General features: G+C 40.0%; 1 non-coding gene across 1 annotated transcript; it reads right to left on the reverse strand.

The window, feature by feature from the left end:
• Positions 1-1,906: 1,906 nt before the first annotated feature.
• On the reverse strand, positions 1,907-2,013 carry LOC115935754 (U6 spliceosomal RNA). Its single transcript, XR_004071357.1, has one exon. It is a non-coding gene; the product is annotated as a U6 spliceosomal RNA (small nuclear RNA).
• Between the last annotated feature and the right edge of the window lie 9,841 nt (positions 2,014-11,854).

Consider the following 11,854-nt stretch of genomic DNA (forward strand, 5'->3'; position numbering starts at 1 on the left):
AAACCAGCTCCTGGATTCATTGATTTTTTGAAGGGTTTTTTGTGTTTCTAATTCCTTCAGTTCTACTCTGATCTTAGTTATTTCTTGCCTTGTGCTAGCTTTTGAATGTGTTTGCTCTTGCTTCTCTAGTTCTTTTAATTGTGATGTTAGGGTGTCAATTTTAGATCTTTCCTGCTTTCTCTTGTGGGCATTTAATTCTATAAATTTCCCTCTACACACTGCTTTTAATGTGTCCCAGAGATTCTGGTATGTTGTGTCTTTGTTCTCATTGGTTTCAAAGAACATCTTTATTTCTGCCTTCATTTCATTATTTACCCAGTAGTCATTCAGGAGCAGGTTGTTCAATTTCCATTTAGTTGAGCGGTTTTGAGTGAGTTCCTTAATCCTGAGTTCTAGTTTGATTGCACTGTGGTCTGAGAGAGAGTTTGTTATAATTTGTGTTCTTGTAAATTTGCTGAGGAGTGCTTTACTTCCAACTATGTGGTCAATTTTGTAATAGGTGTGGTGTGGTGCTGAAAAGAATGTATATTCTGTTGATTTGGGGTGGAGAGTTCTGTAGATGTCTATTAGGTCCACTTGGTGCAGAGCTGAATTCAATTCCTGGATATCCTTGTTAACTTTCTGTCTCGTTGATCTGTCTAATGTTGACAGTGGGGTGTTAAAGTCTCCCATTATTGTTGTGCGGGAGTCTAAGTCACTTTGTAGGTCACTCAGGACGTGCTTTATGAATCTGGGTGCTCCTGTGTTGGGTGCATATATATTTAGGATAGTTAGTTCTTCTTGTTGAATTGATCCCTTTACCATTACGTAATGGCCTTCTTTGTCTCTTTTGATCTTTGTTGGTTTAAAGTCTGTTTTGTCTGAGACTAGGATTGCAACCCATGCCTTTTTTTGTTTTCCATTTGCTTGGTAGATCTTCCTCCATCCCTTTATTTTGAGCCAATGTGTGTCTCTGCATGTGAGATGGGTTTCCTGAATACAGTACACTAATGGGTTTTGACTCTTTATCCAATTTGCCAGTCCGTGTGTTTTAATTGGAGCATGTAGCCCATTTACATTTAAGGTTATTATTGTTATGTGTGAATTTGATCCTGTCATTATGATGTTACCTGGTTATTTTGCTCATTAGTTGATGCAGTTTCTTCCTAGCCTCAATGGCCTTTAAAATTTGGCATGTTTTTGCAGTGGCTGGTACTGTTTGTTCCTTTCCATGTTTAGCGCTTCCTTCAGGAGCTCTTTTAGGGGAGGCCTGGTGGTGACAAAATCTCTCAGCATTTGCTTTACTGTGAAGTATTTATTTCTCCTTCACTTATGAAGCTTAGTTTGGCTGGATATGAAATTCTGGGTTGAAAATTCTTTTCTTTAAGAATGTTGAATATTGGCCCTCACTCTCTTCTGGATTGTAGAGTTTGTGCCAAAATACCAGGAGTTAGTCTGTTGGGCTTCCCTTTGTTGGTAACCCGACCTTTCTCTCTGGCTGCTCTTAACATTTTTTCCTTCATTTCATCTTTGGTGAATCTGACAATTATGTGTCTTGGAGTTCCTCTTCTCAAGGAGTATCTTTGTGGTGTTCTCTGTATTTCCTGAATTTGAATGTTGGCCTGCCTTGCTAGATTGGGGAAGTTCTCCTGAATAATATCCTGCAGAGTGTTTTCCAACTTGGTTCCATTCTCCCTGTCACTTTCAGGTACACCAATTAGATGTAGACTTGGTGTTTTCACATAGTCCCATATTTCTTGGAGACTTTGTTCGTTTCTTTTTATTCTTTTTTCTCTAAACTTCTCTTCATGCTTCATTTCATTCATTTGATCTTCCATCACTGATACCTTTCTTCTGGTTGATCGCATTGGTTACTGAGGCTTGTGCATTCATCACGTAGTTCTCGTGCCGTGGTTTTCAGCTACATAAAAATATGGAGCACTTCACGAATTTGCGTGTCATCCTTGCACAGGGGCCATGCTAATCTTCTCTGTATGGTTCCAGTTTTAGTGTATGTGCTGCCGAAGCGAGTATGGTCCTGGCCTTTCTATTAGCTCTTAGTAAGATTACACATGCAAGCATCCCCACTCCAGTGAAAATGCCTTTTAGATCACCCGGATTAAAAGGAGCAAGTATCAAGCATGCACAAATGCAGCTCAAAACACTTTGCTCAACCACACCCCCACGGGAAAAAGCACTGATAAATATTTAGTAATAAGTGAGACTTTAAGCTATACTGATATCTAGCATTGGTCAATTTCATGCCAGCCACCGCAGCCATACGATTAACCCAAGCTAATTGAGCTTGGTGCAAACAGTGCTTAAGGTCTGCCCTTAATAAAGCTAAACTCCGTCTAAGTTGTAAAAAACTCCAGCTGAAATAAAATATACTATGAATGTGCCTTTAATATCCTGAAGATGCAACAGCTAAGACCCAAACTGGGATTAGATACCCCACTATGCTTACCCCTAAACTCTAATAGTTACATTTAAAAAAAATTCGCCAGAATACTACCAGCAACAGCTAAACACTCAAAGGATTTGGTGCTGCTTTATATCCCTCTAGAGGATCCTGTTCTATAATTAATAAACCCTGATATACCTCACCACCTCTTGCCCAGCCTATATACCACCATCTTCAGCAAACCCTAAAATGGTTATAGAGTAAGCGCAAGTGTACACATAAAAACGTTAGGTCAAGGTGTAGCTCATGAGGTGGCAAGAAGTAGACTACATTTTGTATACCCAGAAAATCTCACAACAACCTTTATGAAATCGAAGGGCTCAAGGAGGATTTAGCAGTAAACCAAGATCAGAGTGCTTGGTTGAATAAAGCCATGAAGCATGCACACCCCTCCCATCACTCTCCTCAAATATTATTCTAGAAATTACTAAAAACTCTCTATGCACATATAGAGGAGATAAGTTGTAACATGGTAAACATACTGGAAAGTGTGCTTGGACAAACCAAAGTACAGCTTAACTTAAAGCATCTGGCTTACATCCAGAAGATTTCATTACGACCTGATCACTTTGAGCCAACTCTAACCCCAAACTTCACTAAAAATATTATCAAACCATCTTAATCCAACCATTTACCTTAGAAAAAACTATAGGTGATAGAAATTTTCACCCTGGCATAATAGACATAATACCCTAAGGGAAAGATGAAAGAACTGAATAAAGCATTAAAAAGCAAAGACGAACCCTTATACCTTCTGCATAATGTATTAACCAGAAGTAACTTTACACAGAGAACCATAGCCAAGTCCCCCAAAACCAGACGAGCTACTCAATAACAGCTAAAACAGCACACCCATCTATGTGGCAAAATAGTGGGAAGATTCATAAGTAGTGGTGACAAGCCTACCAAACCTGGTAACAGCTGATTGTTTTTCAACTTTAAACTTACCCACAGACTTACTTAATCTCCCTGTAACTTTAAGTGTTAGTCTAAAGAGGGACAGCTCTTTAGACATTAGGAAACAACTGTCCTACAGGGAATAAAAAATATCACCACCATAGTTGGCATAGATGGCCCAAAAGCAGCCACCAATTAAGAAAGCGTTCAAGCTCAACATCTAATTATCTAAAATTCTAATCATCCTACTGAACTCCTAACATCACATTGGACTAATCTATTACTTAATAGAACCAATAATGTTAATATAAGTAACATGAAGATATTCTCCATTGCATAAGCTTATATCAGACCCCAATAATTCACTGACAGTTAACAGCCTAATATTAATAAGCAATATAATAAACACCCTATTATTTATACTGTTAATCCAACACAGGTATGCTCTAAGGAAAGATTACAAAAACTAAAAGGAACTCTGCAAGTCTTACCCTGCTTATTTACCAAAAACATCACCTCTAGCATTACGAGTATTAGAGGCACTGCCTGCCCAGTGACATATGTTCAACGGCCGCAGTATCCTGACAGTGCAAAGGTAGAATAATCACTTGTTCCCCAAATAGGGACTTGTATGAATGGCCACATTAGTGTTCAGCTGTCTCTCACTTTTAATTAATGAAATTGACCTATCTGTGAAGAGGTGGATATAAACAAATAAGATGAGAAGACCCTATGGAGCTTTAATTCATTATTGCAAATAAAAACTCAAAAAAGCTGACAGGCTCTAGCATACTATCCCTGCATTAAAATTTTTGGTTGGGGTGACCTCGGAGCATAATTCAATCTCCGAACAACCCAAACTAAGATGGCACTAGTCTAAGCGAGTTGACACACATTGATCCAATAATTTGATCAACAGAATAAGTTACCCTAGCGATAACAGCACAATCCTATTCTGGAGTCCATATTGACAATAGGGTTTATGACCTCGATGTTGGATCAGGGCATCCTAATGGTGTAGCCACTATTAAGGGTTCACTTGTTCAAGGATTCAAGTCCTCTGTGATATGAGTTTAGACCAGAGCAACCCAGGTCAGTTTCTATCTATTTAACATTTCTCCTAGTATGAAAGGGTAAGAGAAATAGGGCCAACTTCATAAAGCACCCTCACCGCATAGATGATGTTATCTCAGTCTAACAACTCACCACACACCCTGCTCAAAAACAGGGTTTGTTAAAATGGCATAGCCCAGCAATTGCATAAAACTTAAGACTTTATAATTAGAAGTTCAACACCTCTTCTTAACAATATGCCTGGAGGAGCCAAGATGGCCGAATAGGAACAGCTCCGGTCGACAGCGCCCAGCGTGAGCGACGCAGAAGACAGGTGATTTCTGCATTTCCATCTGAGGTACTGGGTTCATCTCACTAGGGAATGCCAGACAGTGGGCGCAGGCCAGTGGGTGCGCGCACCGTGTGCGAGCTGAAGCAGGGCGAGGCATTGCCTCACCTGGGAAGTGCAAGGTGTCAGGGAGTTCCCTTTCCGAGTCAAAGAAAGGGCTGACGGACGCACCTGGAAAATCGGGTCACTCCCACCCGAATATTGCGCTTTTCAGACCGGCTTAAAAAACGGCGCACCACGACACTATATCCCACACCTGGCTTGGAGGGTCCTACGCCCACGGAATCTCGCTGATTGCTAGCACAGCAGTCTGAGATCAAACTGCAAGGCGGCAGCGAGGCTGGGGGAGGGGCGCCCGCCATTGCCCAGGCTTGCTTAGGTAAACAAAGCAGCCCGGAAGCTCGAACTGGGTGGAGCCCACCACAGCTCAAGGAGGCCTGCCTGCCTCTGTAGGCTCCACCTCTGGGGGCAGGGCACAGACAAACAAAAAGACAGCAGTAACCTCTGCAGACTTAAATGTCCCTGTCTGACAGCTTTGAAGAGAGCAGTGGTTCTCCCAGCACGCAGCTGGAGATCTGAGAACGGGCAGACTGCCTCCTCGAGTGGGTCCCTGACCCCTGACCCCCGAGCAGCCTAACTGGGAGGCACCCCCCAGCAGGGGCACACTGACACCTCACACCGCAGGGTATTCCAACAGACCTGCAGCTGAGGGTCCTGTCTGTTAGAAGGAAAACTAACAAACAGAAAGGACATCCACACCGAAAACCCATCTGTACATCACCATCATCAAAGACCAAAAGTAGATAAAACCACAAAGATGGGGAAAAAACAGAACAGAAAAACTGGAAACTCTAAAACGCAGAGCACCTCTCCTCCTCCAAAGGAACGCAGTTCCTCACCAGCAACGGAACAAAGCTGGATGGAGAATGATTTTGACGAGCTGAGAGAAGAAGGCTTCAGACGATCAAATTACTCTGAGCTACGGGAGGACATTCAAACCAAAGGCAAAGAAGTTGAAAACTTTGAAAAAAATTTAGAAGAATGTATAACTAGAATAACCAATACAGAGAAGTGCTTAAAGGAGCTGATGGAGCTGAAAACCAAGGCTCGAGAACTACGTGAAGAATGCAGAAGCCTCAGGAGCCGATGCGATCAACTGGAAGAAAGGATATCAGCAATGGAAGATGAAATGAATGAAATGAAGTGAGAAGGGAAGTTTAGAGAATAAAGAATAAAAAGAAATGAGCAAATCCTCCAAGAAATATGGGACTATGTGAAAAGACCAAATCTACATCTGATTGGTGTACCTGAAAGTGATGCGGAGAATGGAACCAAGTTGGAAAACACTCTGCAGGATATTATCCAGGAGAACTTCCCCAATCTAGCAAGGCAGGCCAACGTTCAGATTCAGGAAATACAGAGAACGCCACAAAGATACTCCTCGAGAAGAGGAACTCCAAGACACATAATTGTCAGATTCACCAAAGTCGAAATGAAGGAAAAAATGTTAAGGGCAGCCAGAGAGAAAGGTCAGGTTACCCTCAAAGGGAAGCCCATCAGACTAACAGCGGATCTCTCAGCAGAAACCCTACAAGCCAGAAGAGAGTGGGGGCCAATATTCAACATTCTTAAAGAAAAGAAGTTTCAACCCAGAATTTCATATCCAGCCAAACTAAGCTTCATAAGTGAAGGAGAAATAAAATACTTTACAGACAAGCAAATGCTGAGAGATTTTGTCACCACCAGGTCTGCCCTAAAAGAGCTCCTGAAGGAAGTGCTAAACATGGAAAGGAACAACCGGTACCAGCGCTGCAAAATCATGCCAAAATGTAAAGAACATCGAGACTAGGAAGAAACTGCATCAACTAATGAGCAAAATCACCAGCTAACATCATAATGACAGGATCAAATTCACACATAACAATATTAACTTTAAATGTAAATGGACTAAATTCTCCAATTAAAAGACACAGACTGGCAAGTTGGATAAAGAGTCAAGACCCATCAGTGTGCTGTATTCAGGAAACCCATCTCACGTGCAGAGACACATATAGGCTCAAAATAAAAGGATGGAGGAAGATCTACCAAGCAAATGGAAAACAAAAAAAGGCAGGGGTTGCAATCCTAGTCTCTGATAAAACAGACTTTAAACCAACAAATATCAAAACAGACAAAGAAGGCCATTACATAATGGTAAAGGGATCAATTCAACAAGAGGAGCTAACTATCCTAAATATATATGCACCCAATACAGGAGCACCCAGATTCATAAAGCAAGTCCTGAGTGACCTACAAAGAGACTTAGACTCCCACACATTAATAATGGGAGACTTTAACACCCCACTGTCAACATTAGACAGATCAACGAGACAGAAAGTCAACAAGGATACCCAGGAATTGAACTCAGCTCTGCACCAAGCAGACCTAATAGACATCTACAGAACTCTCCACCCCAAATCAACAGAATATACATTTTTTTCAGCACCACACCACACCTATTCCAAAATTGACCACATACTTGGAAGTAAAGCTCTCCTCAGCAAATGTAAAAGAACAGAAATTATTACAAACTATCTCTCAGACCACAGTGCAATCAAACTAGAACTCAGGATTAAAAATCTCACTCAAAGCCGCTCAACTACATGGAAACTGAACAACCTGCTTCTGAATGACTACTGGGTACATAACGAAATGAAGGCAGAAATAAAGATGTTCTTTGAAACCAATGAGAACAAAGACACAACATACCAGAATCTCTGGGACACATTCAAAGCAGTGTGTAGAGGGAAATTTATAGCACTAAATGCCCACAAGAGAAAGCAGGAAAGATCCAAAATTGACAACCTAACATCACAATTAAAAGAACTAGAAAAGCAAGAGCAAACACATTCAAAAGCTAGCACAAGGCAAGAAATAACTAAGATCAGAGCAGAACTGAAGGAAATAGAGACACAAAAAACCCTTCAAAAAATTAATGAATCCAGGAGCTGGTTTTTTGAAAGGATCAACAAAATTGATAGACCACTAGCAAGACTAATAAAGAAAAAAAGAGAGAAGAATCAAATAGACACAATAAAAAATGATAAAGGGGATATCACCACCGATCCCATAGAAATACAAACTACCATCAGAGAATACTACAGACACCTCCACGCAAATAAACTAGAAAATCTAGAAGAAATGGATACATTCCTCGACACATACACTCTCCCAAGACTAAACCAGGAAGAAGTTGAATCTCTGAATAGACCAATAACAGGAGCTGAAATTGTGGCAATTATTAATAGTTTACCAACCAAAAAGAGTCCAGGACCAGATGGATTCACAGCCGAATTCTACCAGAGGTACAAGGAGGAACTGGTACCATTCCTTCTGAAATTATTCCAATCAATAGAAAAAGAGAGAATCTTCACTAACTCATTTTATGAGGCCAGCACAATTCTGATACCAAAGCCGGGCAGAGACACAACAAAAAAAAGAGAATTTTAGACCAATATCCTTGATGAACATTGATGCAAAAATCCTCAATAAAATACTGGCAAACCGAATCCAGCAGCACATCAAAAAGCTTATCCACCATGATCAAGTGGGCTTCATCCCTGGGATGCAAGGCTGGTTCAATATACGCAAATCAATAAATGTAATCCAGCATATAAACAGAGCCAAAGACAAAAACCACATGATTATCTCAATAGATGCAGAAAAAGCCTTTGACAAAATTCAACAACTCTTCATGCTAAAAACTCTCAATAAATTAGGTATTGATGGGACATATTTCAAAATAATAAGAGCTATCTATGACAAACCCACAGCCAATATCATACTGAATGGGCAAAAACTGGAAGCATTCCCTTGGAAAACTGGCACAAGACAGGGATGCCCTCTCTCACCACTCCTATTCAACATAGTGTTGGAAGTTCTGGCCAGGGCAATCAGGCAGGAGAAGGAAATAAAGGGTATTCAATTAGGAAAAGAGGAAGTCAAATTGTCCCTGTTTGCAGATGACATGATTGTTTATCTAGGAAACCCCATCGTCTCAGCCCAAAATCTCCTTAAGCTGATAATCAACTTCAGCAAAGTCTCAGGATACAAAATCAATGTACAAAAATCACAAGCATTCTTATACACCAACAACAGACAAACAGAGAGCCAAATCATGAGTGAACTCCCATTCACAATTGCTTCAAAGAGAATCAAATACCTAGGAATCCAACTTACAAGGGATGTGAGGGACCTCTTCAAGGAGAACTACAAACCACTGCTCAAGGAAATAAAAGAGGATACAAACAAATGGAAGAACATTCCATGCTCATGGGTAGGAAGAATCAATATCGTGAAAATGGCCATTCTGCCCAAGGTCATTTACAGATTCAATGCCATCCCCATCAAGCTACCAATGACTTTCTTCACAGAATTGGAAAAAACTACTTGAAAGTTCATATGGAACCAAAAAAGAGCCCTCATCGCCAAGTCAATCCTAAGCCAAAAGAACAAAGCTGGAGGCATCACACTACCTGACTTCAAACTATACTACAAGGCTATGGTAATCAAAACAGCATGGAACTGGTACCAAAACAGAGATATAGATCAATGGAACAGAACAGAGCCCTCAGAAATAACACCGCATACCTACAACTATCTGATCTTTGACAAACCTGAGAAAAACAAGCAATGGGGAAAGGATTCCCTATTTAATAAATGGTGCTGGGAAAACTGGCTAGCCATATGTAGAAAGCTGAAACTGGATCCCTTCCTTACACCTTATACAAAAATCAATTCAAGATGGATTAAAGATTTAAACGTTAGACCTAAAACCATAAAAACCCTAGAAGAAAACCTAGGCATTACCATTCAGGACATAGGCGTGGGCAAGGACTTCATGTCCAAAACACCAAAAGCAATGGCAACAAAAGACAAAATTGACAAATGGGATCTAATTAAACTAAAGAGCTTCTGCACAGCAAAAGAAACTACCATCAGAGTGAACAGGCAACCTACAACATGGGAGAAAATTTTCACAACCTACTCATCTGACAAAGGGCTAATATCCAGAATCTACAATGAACTCAAACAAATTTACAAGAAAAAAACAAACAACCCCATCAAAAAGTGGGCGAAGGACATGAACAGACACTTCTCAAAAGAAGACATTTATGCAGCCAAAAAACACATGAAAAAATGCTCATCATCACTGGCCATCAGAGAAATGCAAATCAAAACCACTGTGAGATATCATCTCACACCAGTTAGAATGGCAATCATTAAAAAGTCAGGAAACAACAGGTGCTGGAGAGGATGTGGAGAAATAGGAACACTTTTACACTGTTGGTGGGACTGTAAACTAGTTCAACCATTGTGGAAGTCAGTGTGGCGATTCCTCAGGGATCTAGAACTAGAAATACCATTTGACCCAGCCATCCCATTACTGGGTATATACCCAAAGGATTATAAATCATGCTGCTATAAAGACACATGCACATGTATGTTTATTGCGGCATTATTCACAATAGCAAAGACTTGGAACCAGCCCAAATGTCCAACAATGATAGACTGGATTAAGAAAATGTGGCACATATACACCATGGAATACTATGCAGCCATAAAAAATGATGAGTTCATGTCCTTTGTAGGGACATGGATGAAATTGGAAACCATCATTCTCAGTAAACTATCGCAAGAACAGAAAACCAAACACCACATATTCTCACTCATAGGTGGGAATTGAACAATGAGATCACATGGACACAGGAAGGTGAATATCACACGCTGGGGACTGTGGTGGGGTGGGGGGAGGGGGTAGGGATAGCACTGGGAGATATACCTAATGCTAGATGACGAGTTAGTGGGTGCAGCGCACCAGCATGGCACATGTATACATATGTAACTAACCTGCACATTGTGCACATGTACCCTAAAACTTAAAGTATAATAATAAAAAAAAACAATATGCCTATAATTAAACTTCTACTAATTATTCCCACTCTAATCGCTATAACATTCCTTACACTAATTGAACAAAAAATCTTAGGCTATATACAACTACACAAAGGACCTAACACTGTAGGTCCCTACAGACTACTTCAACCATTCGTTGATGCAATAAAACTTCTCACCAAGGAATCGTTATGGCCCTCAACATCTACTATTACCCTTTATATTATTGCTACAACCCTTACCCTTTCTATTGTTCTCGTCTTGTGGACTCCCCTTCCTATACCAGATCTTCTAATTCCACACTAAACATAGGAAATATGTTCAACAAAAGAATTACTTTGATAGACTAAACAATGGAGGTTAAAATCCTCTTATTTCTAGAACTATGGGAATTGAACCTACCCCTGAGAACCCAAAATTCTCTGTGCTACTTATTACACCATGTCGTAAAGTAAGTTCAGCTAAATAAGCTATCAGACCCATACCCTGAAAAAATTGGTTATACCCTTCCCTTACTAATTAATCCATTAGCTTAACTTATTATCTCCTTTACTATTTTCACAGGAACTCTTAGCACAATGCTAGGCTCATACTGATTTCTCACCTGAACAGGACTACGAATAAATACACTAGATCTTACCCCAATCTTAATTAAAAAATTAATCCCCGCTCTAAAGAAGCAGCCACCAAATATTTCCTTACACAAGCAACCATGTCTATAATTCTCATGATAGGTATCCTTTCCACTAACCTGTCCTACAGACAATGAACAATAATAAACACTATTAATAAATTTTCATCTTTAATAATAATAACAGCCCTAGTAATAAAACTAGGAATAGCCCCTTTTCACTTCTGAGTCCCAGCGATAACCAAAGGAAGCTCTCTAATATCTGGCATACTTCTCCTCACATGACAAAAACTAGCCTGTATCTTGATTATGTTTCAAATTTTCCATCAATAAACATGAATATTCTCCTATCTATCACAATCTTATTCATTATAGTGGGTGGTTGGGGAGGACTTAATCAAAAACTACTTCATAAATTCTTAGCCTACTCCTCAATTACTCACATAGGTTGAATAATAGAAGTACTAATTTATAACCCAAATATTACCATTCTAAACCTGATTATTTACTTTTAACAACTACTGCATTTCTAATACACAACCTGAGT

Source organism: Gorilla gorilla, chromosome 7 (genome assembly GCF_029281585.2).
Source record: "Gorilla gorilla gorilla isolate KB3781 chromosome 7, NHGRI_mGorGor1-v2.1_pri, whole genome shotgun sequence".
In the NCBI taxonomy this organism is placed as follows: Eukaryota; Metazoa; Chordata; class Mammalia; order Primates; family Hominidae; genus Gorilla; species Gorilla gorilla.